The sequence below is a fragment of the Phyllostomus discolor genome, chromosome 9, assembly GCF_004126475.2.
Source record: "Phyllostomus discolor isolate MPI-MPIP mPhyDis1 chromosome 9, mPhyDis1.pri.v3, whole genome shotgun sequence".
Classification (NCBI taxonomy): domain Eukaryota; kingdom Metazoa; phylum Chordata; class Mammalia; order Chiroptera; family Phyllostomidae; genus Phyllostomus; species Phyllostomus discolor.
This window is the reverse complement of record NC_040911.2, coordinates 67919628-67937206: the sequence shown is the minus strand read 5'-3', so window position 1 is coordinate 67937206 and position 17579 is coordinate 67919628. Positions and strand designations below refer to the sequence as shown.

The window sequence follows — 17579 nt, the reverse complement described above, 5'->3', positions numbered from 1 at the left end:
AAAGGAGGGAGGAAGAGAGGGAGAGAGCATCAGTGTGTGGTTGCCTCTCATGTACCCTGCACTGGGGACCTGACCTGCAACCCAGGCATGTGTCCTAGACTGGGAATCGAATTGGCGACCCTGTGGTTCTCAGGCCAGCACTCAGTCCACTGAGCCACACCAGCCAGGGCTGGTCCAGGACTTTGATTTATTGGGGGGTTTTGATTACTGCTTCAATTTCACCACTTACAATAATCTGTTCAGACTCTGTGATTATTCCTGATTCAGTTTTGCAAGATTGTATGTTTCTAGGAATTTGTTCATTTCTTCCAGATCATCCAATTTGTTAGCATATAGTTTGTAATATTTTTGTACAATCTCTTGTATTTCTTTGGTGTCAGTTTTTACTTTTCCTCTTTTATTTCTCATTCTATTTATTTGGGTCCTCTTTTTTCTTTTCTTTCTTTTTTTTCTTTTTTCTTTTTTTTTTTTGATGAGTCCAGTTGAAGGTTTGTCAGCCTCGTTTATCTTTTCAGAGAACAATCTCTTCCATTCATTAATCTTTTGTGTTGTTTATATAAACTCTATTTTGTTTATTTATGCTCCAATATTTATTATTTCCTTCTTTATACTTTGGGCTTTGTTTTTTTTCCCCCTTTTCTTAAGTTTAAAGTTAGATTGTTTGAGTTTTTTCTCATTTCTAGAGGGGGCCTTCTAATGCTATGAATTTCCTTCTGATGACTGCTTTTGCTGCGTCCTATAGATTTTGGGTTGTTGTGTTCACATTTTCACTTGTTTCAAGGTAACTTTTGCCCTGGCTGGTGTAGCTCAGTGGATTGAGTGTGGGCTGTGAACCAAAGTGTCTCAGGTTCAATTCCCAGCCAGGGTACATGCCTGGGTTGCAGGCCACAGCCCCCAGTAACCACACATTGATGTTTCTCTCTCTCTCTCTCCCTCTCTCCCTCCCTTCCCTCTCTAAAAATAAATAAATAAAATCTTTTTAAAAAAAGTAACTTTTGATTTCTTCATTGATCTCATTGTTAACCTATTCATTGTTTAATTACATGTTATTTAGCCCCCATAACTTTGTGTTTTTTTTCTTACGGTTAATTTTTAGTTTCATTTTATTATGGTCAGAGAAGATACTTGATATGATTTCAATCATCTTAAATTTATTGAAACTTATTTTGTGTCTTAACATGTGGTCTATCTTGGAAAATTTTCTATGTGCACTTGAAAAGAGAAAAGAATGTGTATTCTGCTGTCTTGGGATGCAATGCTTTGAAGATATCAATTAAATCTTTGTGTGTTATTCAAGGCCAGTTTCCTTGTTGATTTTCCATTGATGTCAATGGAGTGTTAAAATCTCCTGCAATAAGTGCATTACTGTCAATGTTTCTCTTTATGTCCTTCAAGATTTGCTTTAAATATTTGAGTGCTCCTTTGTTGGGTGCATAAATGTTTACCAGAATTACATCTTTTTGTTGGATTGCTTTTTTTTATCATTATGTAGTGTCCTCCTTTGTCTCTTATAATAGCCTTGGTTTTAAGGTCTATTTTGTGATACATAAGTATTGCTACCCAAGCTTTTTTTTTTATTTCCATTTGCATGAAATATCTTTTTCCATCACTTTACTTTTAGTCTGTCTTTTTCCTTCACCAAGTTAAGGAAGTTTTCAGTCATTAGTTCTTCAAATAGGTTCTGTCTTTTTCCTTCACCAAGTTAAGGAAGTTTTCAGTCATTAGTTCTTCAAATAGGTTCTCGATCCCTTGCTTGCTCTCTCCTCCTTCTGGTAGCCCTATAATGTGGATGTTGTTACGTGTTGTCCCAAAGTTCTCTTAAACTATCCTCATTTTTAATTTCTTTTTTCATTTTGCTGCTCTGATTGGGTGTTGTTTTTTTTTAATATGTTGTCTTTCAAATCACTGATCCAATCCTTTGCTTCATCCAGTGTATTTTTTATTTTTCCAGTGTGTTTTTATTTCTTCCAGTGTATTCTTGATGTCAAATACAGTATTCTTCATTTCTGACTGGTTCTTTTCCATGTCTTCTGTGTCTTTTTGCATGGTCTTGTAGTTCTAAGTTGCTGGAATATCCTTATAACCATTACATTGAACTCTTTATCTAATAGACTGCTTGCCTCTATTTCATTTAGCTCTTTTTGTGGACATTTCTCCTGTTTTTCAGTTGGGGTCTGTTCTCTGTCTCCCCATTTTGGCTGTCTCTTTGTATTTGTGTCTATGTACTCGAAAGATCTGATGTGACTCCCAGTCTTTGTGGGGTGACCTTTTGTAATAAGTGTCCTGTGGGACCCAGTGGTGTGGTCTCCTTGATCTCCTGAGCTGGATGCTCTAGGAAAGTCCATTGTGGGATGGTGTGGGCCCTCCTTTGTAGTTTGGTCCTGGTTGCTGTTGTCCTGTTTATACAGGAGATCGATCCTTAGGCCAGCTGACTGTGAGGCTCAACCCCAAGTGTGGCCTGTGCTGCTGGAACAATAAAAGAGTTTTATAAGTATGTGCAGCTGCTGTGCAGATGTGAAAGTTCTCCTGGTCTTTTTTCTCCACAGCTTAGGCAGCTTTAGGTATCCAACCTGTTTATTAGTAAAATGACTGACAATTTTATATTCAAGTCTACAGAAGGCACTCTACAACTCCAGTTGGAATAGTACTCCCTGGGGTTGGCATAGGGGTGCATGCTATTACCCCACTTCTGCCATGACCCTATTTGGAAGTCAAAACCCTGAAGTTTTAAGGTGAAAAAAGTTTTGCTTGATATAAGTTGAAGAATTGTAACCCAAAGAATGGTTTAAATATCTTGAAAATAATAGTATATTTCAGAACAATTTTAAGGGATAATCAGGGTTTTGTTTTGTTTTTGTTTTTTTAACTTGAAAAAGTAGATGATAGTTTTAGGTAGAATAGGTTTTTTTAAAAAAAGATACTGAGAGTTAGTTGTTTCACTTAAGGCAATAAGAGAATCAGACAACCAGTAGACAATCATGGTGTTAGATAACCCTGGAGGATTAGAGGTGGCGTTGAGGGGCCAAGTAAGAGCTGTCTTCCAAGAGGAGGTGATGTGTGAGCTGAGCCCTACAGTACTTAACCAGGTGAAGAGGAGGAAGGTGAAGCATAACAAGAGAACATAGTGTATTCACGGAATCACAAGGAATTGTACATGACTAGAATTAAGAGGTATGTGTCAGGAGAAGTGGGAAAGGAAGCTGGAGAAATACGGCATAAAGGGCTTGATGTGGCATGGATTTTTATCCTGAAGGAGATTGAAAATTCTTGAAAGAAAACAGTAAAGGTATAGGGTTATTTGCCATTGTGCCTACTACTCCTAGGTTGCTAGTGTTTTTGAGGAAAGGAGGAGTAGGGAGTATTATTTTTTTTCTATCAGGCTTATAAAACTCTTTTATTCTTCCCAGTGTTCCTGTCCTCCCTTTCTGACTTTTGCCTTGTTGTTGGGACAAGCTGGGTATCAACGAACACAGTATTATCTATAAAATAAGATCTGAATGAAATTGATTATTTTTAGTAGCTGAGTTTTATTATATCTAATCCACTTTGGCTGTTAACATGCTTTTTCTGTAAGGTTTGATTTTTCTTATTTTGGTGGGGGGGTGGTATTGCATAGAGTTTGTTATTGAATGAATTTTTATCCCACTAAGTAAGGTGTAACCATAAAATTGTTTTAGTGGAACTCTTTAAAATTAATTCACAGCTAGTAAAATTGCTATTTGGTCTGCATAGGCTATCTCAAAGCCACTGTCTGTAGGAAGCACTTCTATAACTGGAAATTGGTTGTAAATTTAACAGTCACTCTCGTTTTGGGGGTGACTTTGAACATTTTTCTGGGTCACTGATAACCTATATAGTGAGTGACTTTGTATAAATTGTGTAATGGTGCTTCCTCTGGGCGATGTGGCCTCAGAACACAAACAGATGGCACTCCTTTGAACTGTAGAAGCTCTGCAGGCACATTCCTTGAAATTAGCTGTCTTGACCCAGGCACTCCTTAAGCAAGGCACCATCTATAAAACTATACCCAGCATCTCTGGACATTTTGAATTTATCAAAGACTGCTGTGTAGGGCAGGGACAAATTTTAGGACAGAGCCTGTTAGCTCACCCCATAGGCCCCAGTTTTCAGCATTGGATTTTGATTTATGGCCATAGGTGATAGTTGTGCCTAGGATAATGGCAAGAAGTAGTAGTGTAACTGAATCTTAATTGTGTTAAAGAGACTTTTATTCTTTTTGTTCCTGCTTGTTGTTGCTAGTCAATCATTTAATAGTCATGGGAATGTCAATATGGTTTTTTAATCCATAGTTCTGGTCATCAGAGAACAGAAATTATTTCAATCTAATTCAAATAGAAATTTTAAGCCATATGGATTTCTTTTATCCATAACCTTCCATTACCTAAAGGCCATATAGGTAACTAGAATGAGTTGAAGAAGTTATAACAGGTTTTCTGGTTAATAACGGGTCTTTACTTACTGAATGGTACCATTGCCAGGCAGTCTACTTAGGTGATTTACATGTAATGTGTTGCTGTGTCAATCCTCTCGATTTAGAGTGATCATGATTCACATTTTACTGTAATGAAACTGAGGTTAGAGAAGTCAGCGTACTGGCTCAAGTTATTTGAGTAAGTATGATTTGATTCAGTCTGACTCTGACTTAGGGTGTGCCTTTTCCTCTGACTAAAAAAGTCTTCTAGACTTCCGGCCAAGATGGAGGCATAGGTAGACACACTGTGCCTCCTCCCACAACCTAAATAAGGACAACAACAATTTAAAAACAAAAAACAACCAGAACTGACAGAAAGTCGAACTAGATGGAAGTCCGACAACCAAGTAGTTAAAGAAGAAACATCCATCTAGACTGGTAGGAGAGGCGGAGGCAGGCAGCTGAACAGAGCGGACTCGCAGCAAAGCAGTGGTAGAGGACCGGGGCTGGCAAGGTGGCTGGTGGACCCAGTGAAGTGGTGGATTGTGGAGCGGGGCAGGCAAGGCAGCAACGGGTGGAGCTGGCAGTCCGACATTCACGTGCGGCTAAACCACGAGGAACACCTGGGGAGCGAGGCCGACCTCACAACCTGGGGTCCCAGCCTAGGGGAAATAACACCTCAAACCACTGGTTGAAAACACCTGTAGGGGGTTGAGGCAGCAGCAGGAGAAAGTCCCAGCCTCACAGGAGAGTTCATTGGAAAGACCCACAGGGTCCTAGAACATACACAAATCCACCCTGGAATCAGCACCAGAAGGGCCCACTTTGCTTGTGGGTAGTGGGGGAAGTGACTGAAATCCCTCAGAGAACTGAGCAAGTGCCATTGTTCCCTCTTGACCCCTCCCCCACATACAGCATCACAAAGGAGCCATGTGGGTTGCCCCTCCCTGGTGAATGCCTAAGGCTCCACCCCTTATATGTAGCAGGCTCCAGGAGACCAAAAAAATGGCCCAAACAAAAGAACAGATCGAAGCGCCAGAAAAAATATAACTAAGCAATGAAAAGATAGCGAACCTATGAGATGCACAGTTCAAAACACTGGTAATCAGGATGCTCACAGGACTGATTGAATGTGGTCACAAATTAGATGAAAAAATGAAGGCTATGCTAAGTGAAATAAAGGAAAGTGTATAGGGAACCAATAGTGATGGGAGGAAACTGGGACTCTAATCAACAGCGTGGATCAGAAGGAAGAAAGAAACATCCAATCAGGAAAGAATGAAGAAACAAGAATTCAAAAAAATAAGGAGAGGCATAGGAACCTCCAGGACATCTCTAAACGTTCCAACGTCTGGATTATAGGGGTGCCAGAAGGAGAAGAGGAAGAACAACAAATTGAAAACTTACAAATAATGAAGGAAAACTTCCCCAATCTGGCAAAAGAAATAGACTTCCAGGAAGCTCAGAGTGTCCCAAAGAAGTTGGACCCAAGGAGGAACACACCAGGGCACATCATAATTACATTACCCAAGATTAAAAATGAGAGCATCTTAAAAGCAGCAAGAGGAAAGGTGACAGTTACCTACAAAGGAGTTCCCATAAAACTGTCAGCTGATTTCTCAAAAGAGACCTTAAAGGCAAGAAGGGGCTGGAAAGAAGTTTTCCAAGTCATTAAAGGCAAGGGACCTACATCCAAGATTACTCTACCCAGCAAGACTTTCATTTAGAATGGAAGGTTAGATAAAGTGCTTCTCAGATAAGGTCAAGTTAAAGGAGTTCGTCACCACCGAGCCATTATATGAAATGTTAAAGGGACTTAACTAAGAAAAAGAAGATAAAAATTTGAATAGTAAAATGACAGCAAACTCAGTTATTAACAACCACACCTAAAACAAAAGCAAAAGCAAACTAAGCAATCAACTAGAACAGGATCAGTACCACAGAAATGGAGATCACATGGAAGGTTAGCAACAGGGGAGTGGGAGGAGAGAAGGGAAAAGGTACAGAGAATAAGTAACATAAATGGTGGGTAGAAAATAGACAGGGGGAGGTTAAGAATAATAGTATAGGAAATGTAGAAGCCAAAGAACTTACATGTATAACCCAGCAACATGAACAAAGGGTGGGGAATGTGGGTGTGAGGGGATGTTCAGGGCAGAGGGGAATAATGGGTGGGAAATGAGACAATTGTAATAGCATAATCAATAAAATATATTTTTTAAAAAGTCTTCTAAGGTTAAATAAGTTTTCTAAATTCTGTTTATAAGAATACAGCAAATTTAAAAATTCAGTATCTGACTTTTTCTATTTATTTTAAAAACATATAACCTAATTAATTATACAATTCATCTAGAATAACTGTGTTTAATATTACAAAAAGTGGCATTATCTGTATTGCTATTAAATAAACCTTGTATTTTAAAGTAATTATTTCAGTTCTTCCTTAAATCCAATTTGTCCCCCCAAAAGGAACAAAAGAACTTTTTGTTATACCATCTATAAGAAAATCTTTCTCTGACTTATTTCACTTAGCATAATACCCACTCGGTCCATTCATGCTGTTGCAAGTGGTAAAATAATTCTTTTTTATGGCTGAGTAATATTTTATTATATGTATGTACAACTTTTTAATCCATTTCTCTATCAATGGGCACTTGTGTTGCTTCCTTATCACGGTTATTGTAAATAACGCTGTAGTGAACATGGGGTGCATACTATCTTTTCAAATTAGTGTTTTGGATTTCTTCAGATATGTACGCAGAAGTGGAATCACTGGGTCATGAGGCAGTTTCATTCTTAAGTTTCTGAGGTTCCTCCATACTGTTTTTATTGTCACTGCACCAATCTGCATTCCCACCAACAGTACAAAAGGGTTCCCTTTCCTTTACAGCGTTACCAACACTTGTTGACTTATGGACAATAGCCATTCTCACAGGTGTGAGGTAATAGATCATTGTGGTTTTTAATTTGTATTCCTTTGAATATTAGTGATGTTGAGCATCTTTTCATATATATATTGGCCATCTGTATGTCCTCTTTGGAAAAGTGTCTCCATATAATTTTACTTACATGTGGAATTTAAACAATAAAATAAATGAACAAACAAAATAGAAGTAGACTCATAGTTGTAGAGAACAGATTGATGGTTGCCAGAGGGTAACAGGGTTGTTAAGGCCGGGTGAAAAAGATGAAGGTATTAAGAAGTACAAATTGGTAGTTACAAAATAGGGGGATGTAAACTATAGCCTAGGGAATATAGTCAATACTATTGTAATAACTGTGTATGGTGCCAGGTGGATACTGGAAATATTGGGGGAGCCACTTTGGGAAGTGTATGATTGCCTAACCATTATGCTATGCACCTGAAATGAATACAAAATAATATGGGCTAGTCTGGTGGTAGTGGATTATCAGAACTCAACTAAAGTTTGTGTCAACATCATGTGAATGTCAACTGTAATTGAAAAGTAAAATAAAAGAAGAATTAAAATCTTTGTTTAAAGTTAAACCTTCTTGTCTGAAGTTTTATAAACTATTCTTGATTTTGGTCATTTTGACTTCCAAATTAACAGGATATTTCTAAACAAAAATGTATATCTGAATCTCTCCCTAACATTGCTTATTTGCCCCCAGAAATAGTTGACCATAATTATTATAGTAAACTAGAATTGAAATTCTCACCGTTAGAGGTATTCTTCTATCAATGCATGGTATAATAGCTGAGGTTTCATAAATTTAAATATGGAACCTCAGGCTAAATTTAAATTTAACCTTTCTGCCTTTTTCAAGGCAGGAAACTGTGACATCTTTTATAAGTTTGTTTCCTCAAAACATACTATTTTGGTGTTGAGAATTAGTTTTATGTTAAATTATTTAAAATAAGATAAAATTAAAAATTTAGTCCCTCTAGTGTATTAGCCACATTTCATAGTCATGTGTTGTACTGTCTCCCATATTGGACACAATGGATATAGAACATTTGAATCATCACAGAAAGTTCTGTTAGGCCTCAAGGTAGTAATGGTGGTAGAGAGAGTGTGTTAGCATTCATTTACATATGTTAATCTGTTTTCCTGTTTTCAGTATGATGAAAGCCAGGAAGATCTACTGCATATACCCTACAGAAAATGAACTCCAAAATTCCAAGGATGTGGAGGTGGTGGCTGGGTGGAGTCCAGGAGAGGGGGCCCTAGGGATCTCAGTGCTTCTCAAACTAATTTTACTAATTTTTCCTTATTTGAACTTCCATTTTTCTTCTGCTCTCCTTGTCCTTGTGGGTTTATGTTCTTTTTCTTTTCTTTTTTTAAAATCTCATTTTCTACTTTCACTGGAATCTTGGGAGGGAGATAAGATTAGATCCCCTCGTTTTAACATAGGATCTATAGGGCTCTGACACTTCTGTATGGAAATGTTGCTCATTTCTTAAGTACTGACACTCATTCTATTTGTTGTCTCAACACTATTGCTCAACCAAAAGCTCAAATATTTTGTACTCAGTTGGTTTTCTGTTTCTTCTGGTCCTTGTGCAAGGCATGTTGTAAATAAAGGAGAAGCATGAACCCATTTTTAAGCTCCCCAACTTCTTTGATTAGCAGTTATGCTGGGTTTTTAACGGTTGGTAGGTTGAGAAAGGAATTGTTTTCTGCCAGGTGTAAATTTGAAATTGTATTGTATTTTTCTGTATGCAGTATTCTGTCAAATATTTTAGACTATTAGCTTAGAAAAATAATTTTTTAAATTAATATTTTGAGGGAGGAAAATAGCTTTCGTTCCTTTTTCTCCAGTGAGTGCTGGGTAAAGTGTACTTGGCATTAATTATGGAGCCAAAGTTAGGTATCCTACTTAAGTTAATGGTGTAGAAATATACCATTGTTTCTGATATGTTGGTTTAGGATGGGTGGCTGTTAAGTTATTACATTTAGGGTTTGGACTGGTTCAGATTTTTATAAAAATTGAATCAGAAAAACTTGATACTCCTTTGAAATGGCACTTACCCTTATGCTAGAATTGAGAGAATTAATGTTTTAAGTGTGTTTCCTCATTTACAGCTTTAAAATGTCCAGTGTTACAAATTTTCTGTAGCATTTACTCCCCTTCTATTTGTGAGTAGTAACTTTATTTAAAGAAGAGTGAGTACAGTTAGTGAATCTTGAGTATTGAGGCAGTACCTTGCCTAATGTCTGAATCAGTGTTTTACAAAAGCTTTGCCAGAGGAGACTGACGGGTTTGAGATCCATTATGCTTCATGAACAAGTTAAAAACTGGTAGTCAAGTGAGATAAAACACAGTGAAGTAATGTAACAGCAACTGTTTTGACATGAGGGTGGAGTTCTGAGAGCCACTGTTATTCTCCAGTGGTCAGTGGTACAGAACACAGTGAAACCAAAGTTGTGGATAACATATCTTTTTAAGGTAATCACAAAGCTCTTGTTGCAATAGCAGTCTATTTTTACTCTCAAGATTTTCCTTCTGAGCCGTGCAGCAAATTTCGGTGCTATGTTCAGAATATTCTTGAATAGTCTTTATTGGTAAACTTTGTAATTGAATATAAATAATTTAAAAAAAGAAATTTAAAATCAACACTGAATTTGATTTTGCCTTTTAAAATAAGCTTTAGCCTTCTCAACATCTGAGTAGTTAATATCTTAGTCACCTAACATTTTAGAAAAATACTTAAAAATGAGACTGATGGGACGGGACCTTTTCTATTAGGTAAAAGGACAATGTAAAGTGAAAAAGCAATCAAATGACTGTACAGTCACAGCTCTTTTGTTTTAAGATTCACCACAATATCTTTTTGTGATAACAAATCCACTGAAATTGATACTGTCACAGGAATTCATCATCATCATGATCATAGATGAACTATATTTCAGTATAATTGTCTAGTAACGTTATATGTTTTATTTTATTTGAAACATTTTCAGAAGGCTTGATTAGTTGTCTGTGGCACAAAAATACTTTGATATTCTTATTACTACTGCTTTATTATATTAAACCTGTAGGCAAAGCAGTAAATTAGCTTTGAGCTAAGATTTTATTATATTTCATGCAATTTTAGAACTATATTTTACTGATTTTTACCTGGAGTTTATAGGAAATGCAAAATCTTAGACTCTACCCCAGATATCCTGAATCAGAATCTGAAATCTACCTTTTAACAAGTTCTTTAGGTGATTCCTGTGCATTTTAAAATTTGATAACTGGTCCTGTGTTCTACCCTAAATAAATTAGTTGAAGGAACTAATTTACTTTGAAGATGTTAAATGACGTGCCCAAAGTGACATAGCTAGTTAGTTAGTAGAGAAGCCTGGATGGATTGGTTGCTCTTACAATTCTGTACTTTAGTTTTACATTATCTTCTTTTGGCTCCAAGATGTTTATAAACTATAGTTACTTAAGGATTATTTTATTTTCTTTCCATCCCACTAATCTTTATCCCAGTTTTTAATCCCACTCCCTTACCTCCCTTAGAATCAAAGGTAAAAAGAACTATCAATTTACTGAGAGGATCAATGCTGGTACTAGTTTAGAGATTAGGAATGGAGGAACCCTGCAACAGTTTGGGATGGGAATGTAGGCAGTATTCCCTGCTTTCTCAGTCTGTCCTCATGGTCTTAGTTTTACTTTATAAAAATAATTGTCAAGAAACTAGGGATGAGTTGTTTAATCTTCCATATCAATGTTATTTCAAGGATACACTAAGTAAATCAAGATGTAACAAATTTAAGTATATTTATTCATTATAATTGAGTCTAATACACACTTTACTTGGTAGATTATTTTTTCATTTTCATGGACAAAATTTGTTATTACAATGTTAGTAGTCATCAATGACTCTAAAGCCTCACCACAATGGCAAGATAAAATGTGCATTTGGCGATATTAATCAGCCTCTTGACCACCAAATTTACCATTTTATTCTGACTCCTTCCTTTCCTCCATTCCTCTCCTAGTCAGTGGTTCTCAAGCACAAATGTTTGTACCTGTGTATTACTGACACCCAGCCCTCTCCCTCATACTGCTCCCACTACTCCAGTGAAGACCTTGATCACCTCTTGCCTTGCGTACTGAATTAGCCTTTTAGCTGGTCATCTTACTTTACTTTTTAAAACTGTCCAATGTCTCCAAACTATTGAACCTGCTATTTGTGGTCTCTTCCTTCTGAACCACGTCTCAGCTTCCTCCCTTCATATTGTATATGCCAGGTTCCCTTTGTCAATCCCTTTGTCAGGGACTTTTTCATTTTTTCAGTCCCCTTGTTTTGGAGTGCTTTAAGTCAGTTTACATGTGAAACCCTCCATGAGTACCTGTGTACCCCTGTCCCCAACTTAATCCCTGCCTTCTTTAAACTCCCTTCCATTGGAGTTTATTAGGGAATAATAGTTATACCAAATATTGAAGATTTGTATATGTTGTCTTTATCTTTGCTAATAATCAAACTACATTGGGAGTCTGATTCATCTTTGATCTCTTCATAGGAACACAATAATGAACAAGACACACACAGTCTATCATAAGGAGCTTAGTTTTAAGGAATTTACAGCCTATTTGGGCAGACAATCATTAAATAATCTTAAAGAGAGAACATTGAAACTGTGGTTAAGTGCTATGGGGTGGAGATAAATGGAAGCATATAATAGTGGTTTTGACCTAGAAAACTTATTTGCAAAGTGAGAATTGATCTAAGATCAAAAAAGTGAATCAGGCAAAGAAGGGTAGAGAAGTGCTATCCAAGCAGGGTGTACATTATGAGCAAAGGCCCTGAGGTGAGAAGGAACACGGCAAGTGGGACTAAAATAAGGCCCAGGTAATGAGATTGCAGAACATGTGTGGTGTAAGATAAGGCTGTAGAGATGGGTAGTGTCAGATCATACATGCTACAGAATTATTACTTTTTACCCTCAGATCAATGGAAATGCGTCGAAGTGTTCCAAGCATGGAGATAGGATCTGTGTTTCACATCTCTGGCTGCAGTATAGAGAATGAATTGGAGAGTGGAGGGGGCTCAGCAGTGGGTATGGGCAGTCTATTGTATTTGAACAACTATGGTAACAAATTACATCCCAAATCTCATTGACTTAACACAGAAAAAATTCATCTCTATCATACAGAGTTCAGCAGAGCTAGGCAGTCATCTTCTGTCTTGAAGTGTATCCACCAAGGTCATCTTGTCAAGAGAAGGTGGAGCTGGATCACTTAAAGAGCCATGCCTGGAAGTGGTTTATATCACTGTGTCTACCTGTTGTTGTATAGCAGAACTCAGTCATATGGCCCCAGGTGGGGCCATGACTGAAGGAAGGCTGGAGAATGTAGTCTTTCTTTGTGCCCAGGAAGAGGGAAACAGTATGGTACACACACATCCTGGTCTCACTCCCCTCCCATGCAGTCAGTTGGGAGGTTATTGCAAGGGTTCAGAACAGGCAGTGATATCTTGGGCTGGAAGAGTGGCAACAGAGAGGGAGAGATATGAATGTCTTGGGAGAATATAAGAATCTAAAGAGCTAACTAAGAGAGGTGAAAGAGAAGGAATTAGAGGATGTCTCAGGGTTGGGGCTTATGTAACTAGGATGGTGATGTCTTAGAAAAAGATATGAAAATATCTTCCTGAGAAAGGAAGAATGACAAGAAGGGGACTTTGGACATGCTGAGCATCAGATCCCTTTGAGACATTCAGCTGGAGGTATTAGATGGGAAATTGGGTGTAAAGGCTGCAAGCTCAGAAAAGCAGAAGTCTGAACAGTGTGTGAGTCGTTGGGATTAGATGATTGAAACCTCAAACTTGGATAAAATCTAAAGATTATACAGAGTCCTTTCTTTCTACCTGCACTGCCATCCTGCCACCAGCATCTGCTTTCTGCCAAATTGCTCTGCCATCACCGTCTCTGATCTCAGCTGAAACTTTTGATGTCCTTGGAGCCCATTTGCTTGTCCTCAGGTGATTGATTCCCTTTGATACTCTGCATAACAGCTATTCTAAATCTTTACCTAGTATGCCCTCATACACTGTGCTTTTCTCCTCCTGGCTTATACTTCACAGAGGAAATAGAGCCTGTCAAACACAGTTTCTAGCAGTGCATCTTTCTTCCTCCAGCTGTTACCCTCCCTTTTCCTATTTTAGAGGAAACTAAGACTAACATCTCCATCTATGCTATGTCCTCAGTCTCTTTAGAGTTCTGCCTCTTAATTATGAGTGGTTATGAATATTCTCTGGAGCCAAATTGCATGAGTTCAGATCTCACTTCACTACCAGTTTCTGTGTGACCCTGACCTCAATTTTCCCATCTGTAAGAAACAAATAATAGTAGCTTTCTCATAGAATTTGTTGGTGATTTAGAAATGTCTGACAATAAATACTCACTATTAGGTTTTTGTATCCTTTTTCTCTTTAGTGCCTTGTTTTCCTTTCTCTTGTTCCCACAAGAGCTCTTTGAGAAGACAACTTCCATAGTTAGCACTCAAGTCTTCCCTCTTCCCTTGACCATTAACCCTCCTGTGTTTTTTACCTCCTCAGTTCCCTTGAATCTTCATCCCATTTCCCTGGACTTCTGCCCCTTCTTCCAGTCTCCTGAAGTGCTCCAAGGCCCAGTTGTCAAGCCCAGTTGTCTGTTTTCAGACATTCTCAAGCTTTACATTTTTTGGTATTGATGATCTCCTTCTTCAAAATACTCTCCCTTGGCTTCTAGGATGCTGTTTTCTCCCTTCTTAATTTTTCTTTTTAGCTTTCATGTTATTTCTTCTTAGTCTCCTTGACTTGTTTCCCTTTTGCTATGTAATGTTGGTCCCTCCATGGTATTGACTATAGTCTAAATAGATCTGTGACTAACAGATCCATGCTTATATTTCCAGTTGAAATCTCTACCTAAATGACTTGCACATTCTTCAAAAAAATTTTTTTAAGCTGAGTAAACTTTTATTTTATTTTAAGATTTTATTTATTTATTTTTAGAGAGGGAAGGGAGGGAAATAGAGATAGAGAGAGAGAAACATCAATGTGCAGTTGCTGGGGGTTATGGCCTGCAACCCAGGCATGTACCCTGGCTGAGAATCAAACCTGGGACACTTTGGTTCCCAGCCCGAGCTCAGTCCACTGAGCTACACCAGCCAGGGCACATTCTTCAAAATGAACATGTCAAATTCTACCCATCTTCCTTCCTCTTCTGTTTAAACACCACAATTTTTCTAGTCACCAATCTGGAGAATAGCATATCTTCTTTGATGCTGCTACTTTATGTTTCACTCAATTATAATATATTAGTTCTACTTTGAAATGAACTTGGACTTGTTTTTTTGTTCTCAGCTCCACTGCTGTAGTTCAGAACTTTCTCCTCTGGATATTTGTAGCTGTCTCAGAAGTGGTCTTCCTGTTTCCACTGTCTTTACCATTTTCTCATTCTCGGTCTTCAGTGTCAATTTTCTAAAGCAGAAGTGTCTCCTCATCAGAGACCTTCACAGACCCTATTGTTCATAGAAAAAGCCCAAACCCCTTGTTACTGAGGCTTTTGAAGTACCTGTAAATTACAGCTTGATTTGGCTGAAATCAGTTGCATTATAATTGCAGAATATACTTTCTTTTCTGTTTTCAGTTACTGGTACCTGATTAATTTAGTTAATTTCCAATTCAGAATTTAAAGTGTTTGAAATACTTCACTTAGATATTGACAGATAAATTTAAATATTGATTGGTTAGATATAAGACTTTAAATACTGCCTTCATGTTTTTAAAGATGGGTTGAGCTAGTGTGGGTAACAAATCAACATTATAGACTTGGGAGTTACAGGAATTGGGGTCTGCTTTTAGTTATTCACTATTTTGTTACTTTAAACATTTTGTTCATCTGTTCAAAAAAGCAAAATAAAGATTCTTAACTTGCTGAACACACATGAACTGTGAAAATCGAAACAGTACTACTTCTAATTTAGTAAGAGGTTTAAGAAAAGTACTTTTTAAAGGTAGGAAAGAGGCTGTGGATGGTATGGATAAGCTGGTTGGAGTGTCATCCTGTAAACTGGTGGAAGGTCTCAGGTTCAATTCCTGGTCAGAGCGCGTGCCTACGTTGCGGACTTGGGTTCTGTATGAGAGGAAACCAATCAGTGTTTCTCCCCCACACCTTCCTTCTCCTCTCTCTAAAATCAGTAAGCATGTCTTTAGGTCAGGATAAAAAATAAAAGTAGGAATGTGATACAATTATATAGATTTGGAAGTAATTTTCTAGTCTTAACTTTCTGTATTTACTACTTTGTTATTTTAGAGTGAAATGTCCATTTATAAACAAAATGTGGATTAGATCAGGTAGAATTGAAGTGGATTAGATGGGATTGAAGTATATCAGCTCTTAATGAATATAATTAAATGGTCCAGTTGCCTTAATGTTAAATAAATTCTGGGATCTTAGTATATTTTAGCTCTCAGAATTCCTATATGAATTTTTAAGTAACAGCTTTATTGAGATATAATTCATACACTATAAAGTACAGTTCACTGGATTTTCAATATATTTACAGAGTTGTGCATCCACCACTGCTATCAAATTCCAACACATTTTATCACTCAAAAAGCAAAACAACATCCATATTCATTAGTTGTCACTCTCCATTCCTCTTTTCTCTTAGCTCCTGGAAACTGCCTAATCTTCCTGCCTGTGCATTTGCCCATTTTGAACATTTCATAGACATAGAAGCATGAAATGTGGCCTTTTCTGTCTGGCTTATTTCACTTAGCATAATGTTCTTCAAGGTTCATCTCTCTTGTAGCATGTGTCAAAACCACATTTTTAAGGGCTGAATAATATTCCATTGTATGGGTATACCACATTTTGTTCATTTATTCAGCAGTTGATAGACATTTGGGTTTTTTCTAATTTTTGGCTACTATGAATTATGCTGTATTTCTCTTGTGTATATACCTAGGAGACTGGCATTGCTAGGTGTTAACTGCATGTTTAACTTTTTGAGAGACTGCCATACTGTTTACCCAAGCAGCAGTAGCTCTGTCAGCAGTGTATAAGGGTTCCAGTTTTTCAACAGCCTCACCAACATTTCTTACTGTTGTCTTTTTTGTTATAGCCATCCTAGTGGCTGTGAAGTAGTAGGTCATTGTGGGTTTGCTATATATTCACTACCCTAATGACTAATGTTGTTGAACTTATTGACCATTTTTCTGTCTTTGAAGAAATGTCTACTCAGATCCCTTAAATTGGGTTATTTGTCTTCTTTATTGAATTATAAGGGTTTATTATATATTCTGAATATATAAGGGTTTATTATATATCATATTATTGGATATATGGTTTACAAATGTTTTCTCCCAGTGTGTGCATTATCTTTTCATGCCACAGGTATTTTTATTTCTTAATCAAATTACTTGACATTAATTTTGGGTTATCATTAAAGTTTTTGCATTATTTAGTATTTATATTCTATTAAGTTTCAGTTATTGCTTTAGAAAAGATAACATGCAAACCAAAGTAGTTAATGAAGCATATAAAAATTATGGACACAGTAAAGTTAGTGTAAATAGCACATTCCTTAAAGATTAAAAGGTTAAAAAATGGTTTTAGAGCTTTTGCTATGATGATCTTGTATAACTGCTCCCTCATCTCAAACCTAAAGGTTTATTTTTCTTGTCAGTATAATCCCAAATAAAGCTATATTCTTTGTTACAGCATAAACACTTTTTTATTTCTTTTTTTTTATTGAGATATAATTGACATTCAACATTATATAAGTTTAAGGTATACAAAATGTTGATTTGATACATTTATATATTGCAATGTGATTATCATCATAGCATTAGTGAACACTTCTATCACTATCATTCCTTTTTGTGGTGGGGAACAATTAAGATCTAGTCTCTTAACAATCTTATTTATTCTAATCTTAGATTAAAACTTGGAATTTAAGTGAAATATTAATGAAATAATGTTACTGAATATTAATCATATAATTTTGAAATGTGAATAGACCAAAGACTTTTTTTTTTTAAAGATTTTATTTTTTTATTTTTAGACAGGGAAGGGAGGGAGATAGAGAGAGAGAGAAACATCAATGTGCGGTTGCTGGGGTTATGGCCTGCAACCCAGGCATGTACCCTGGCTGGGAATCGAACCTGCGACACTTTGGTTCGCAGCCCGTGCTCTATCCACTG

General features: G+C 36.9%; 1 protein-coding gene across 1 annotated transcript in view; it reads left to right on the top strand.

The window, feature by feature from the left end:
* DSTN (destrin, actin depolymerizing factor) overlaps positions 1 to 17579 on the top strand; it is a 50441-nt gene that overhangs the window by 23812 nt on the left and 9050 nt on the right. The window lies entirely within an intron of this gene.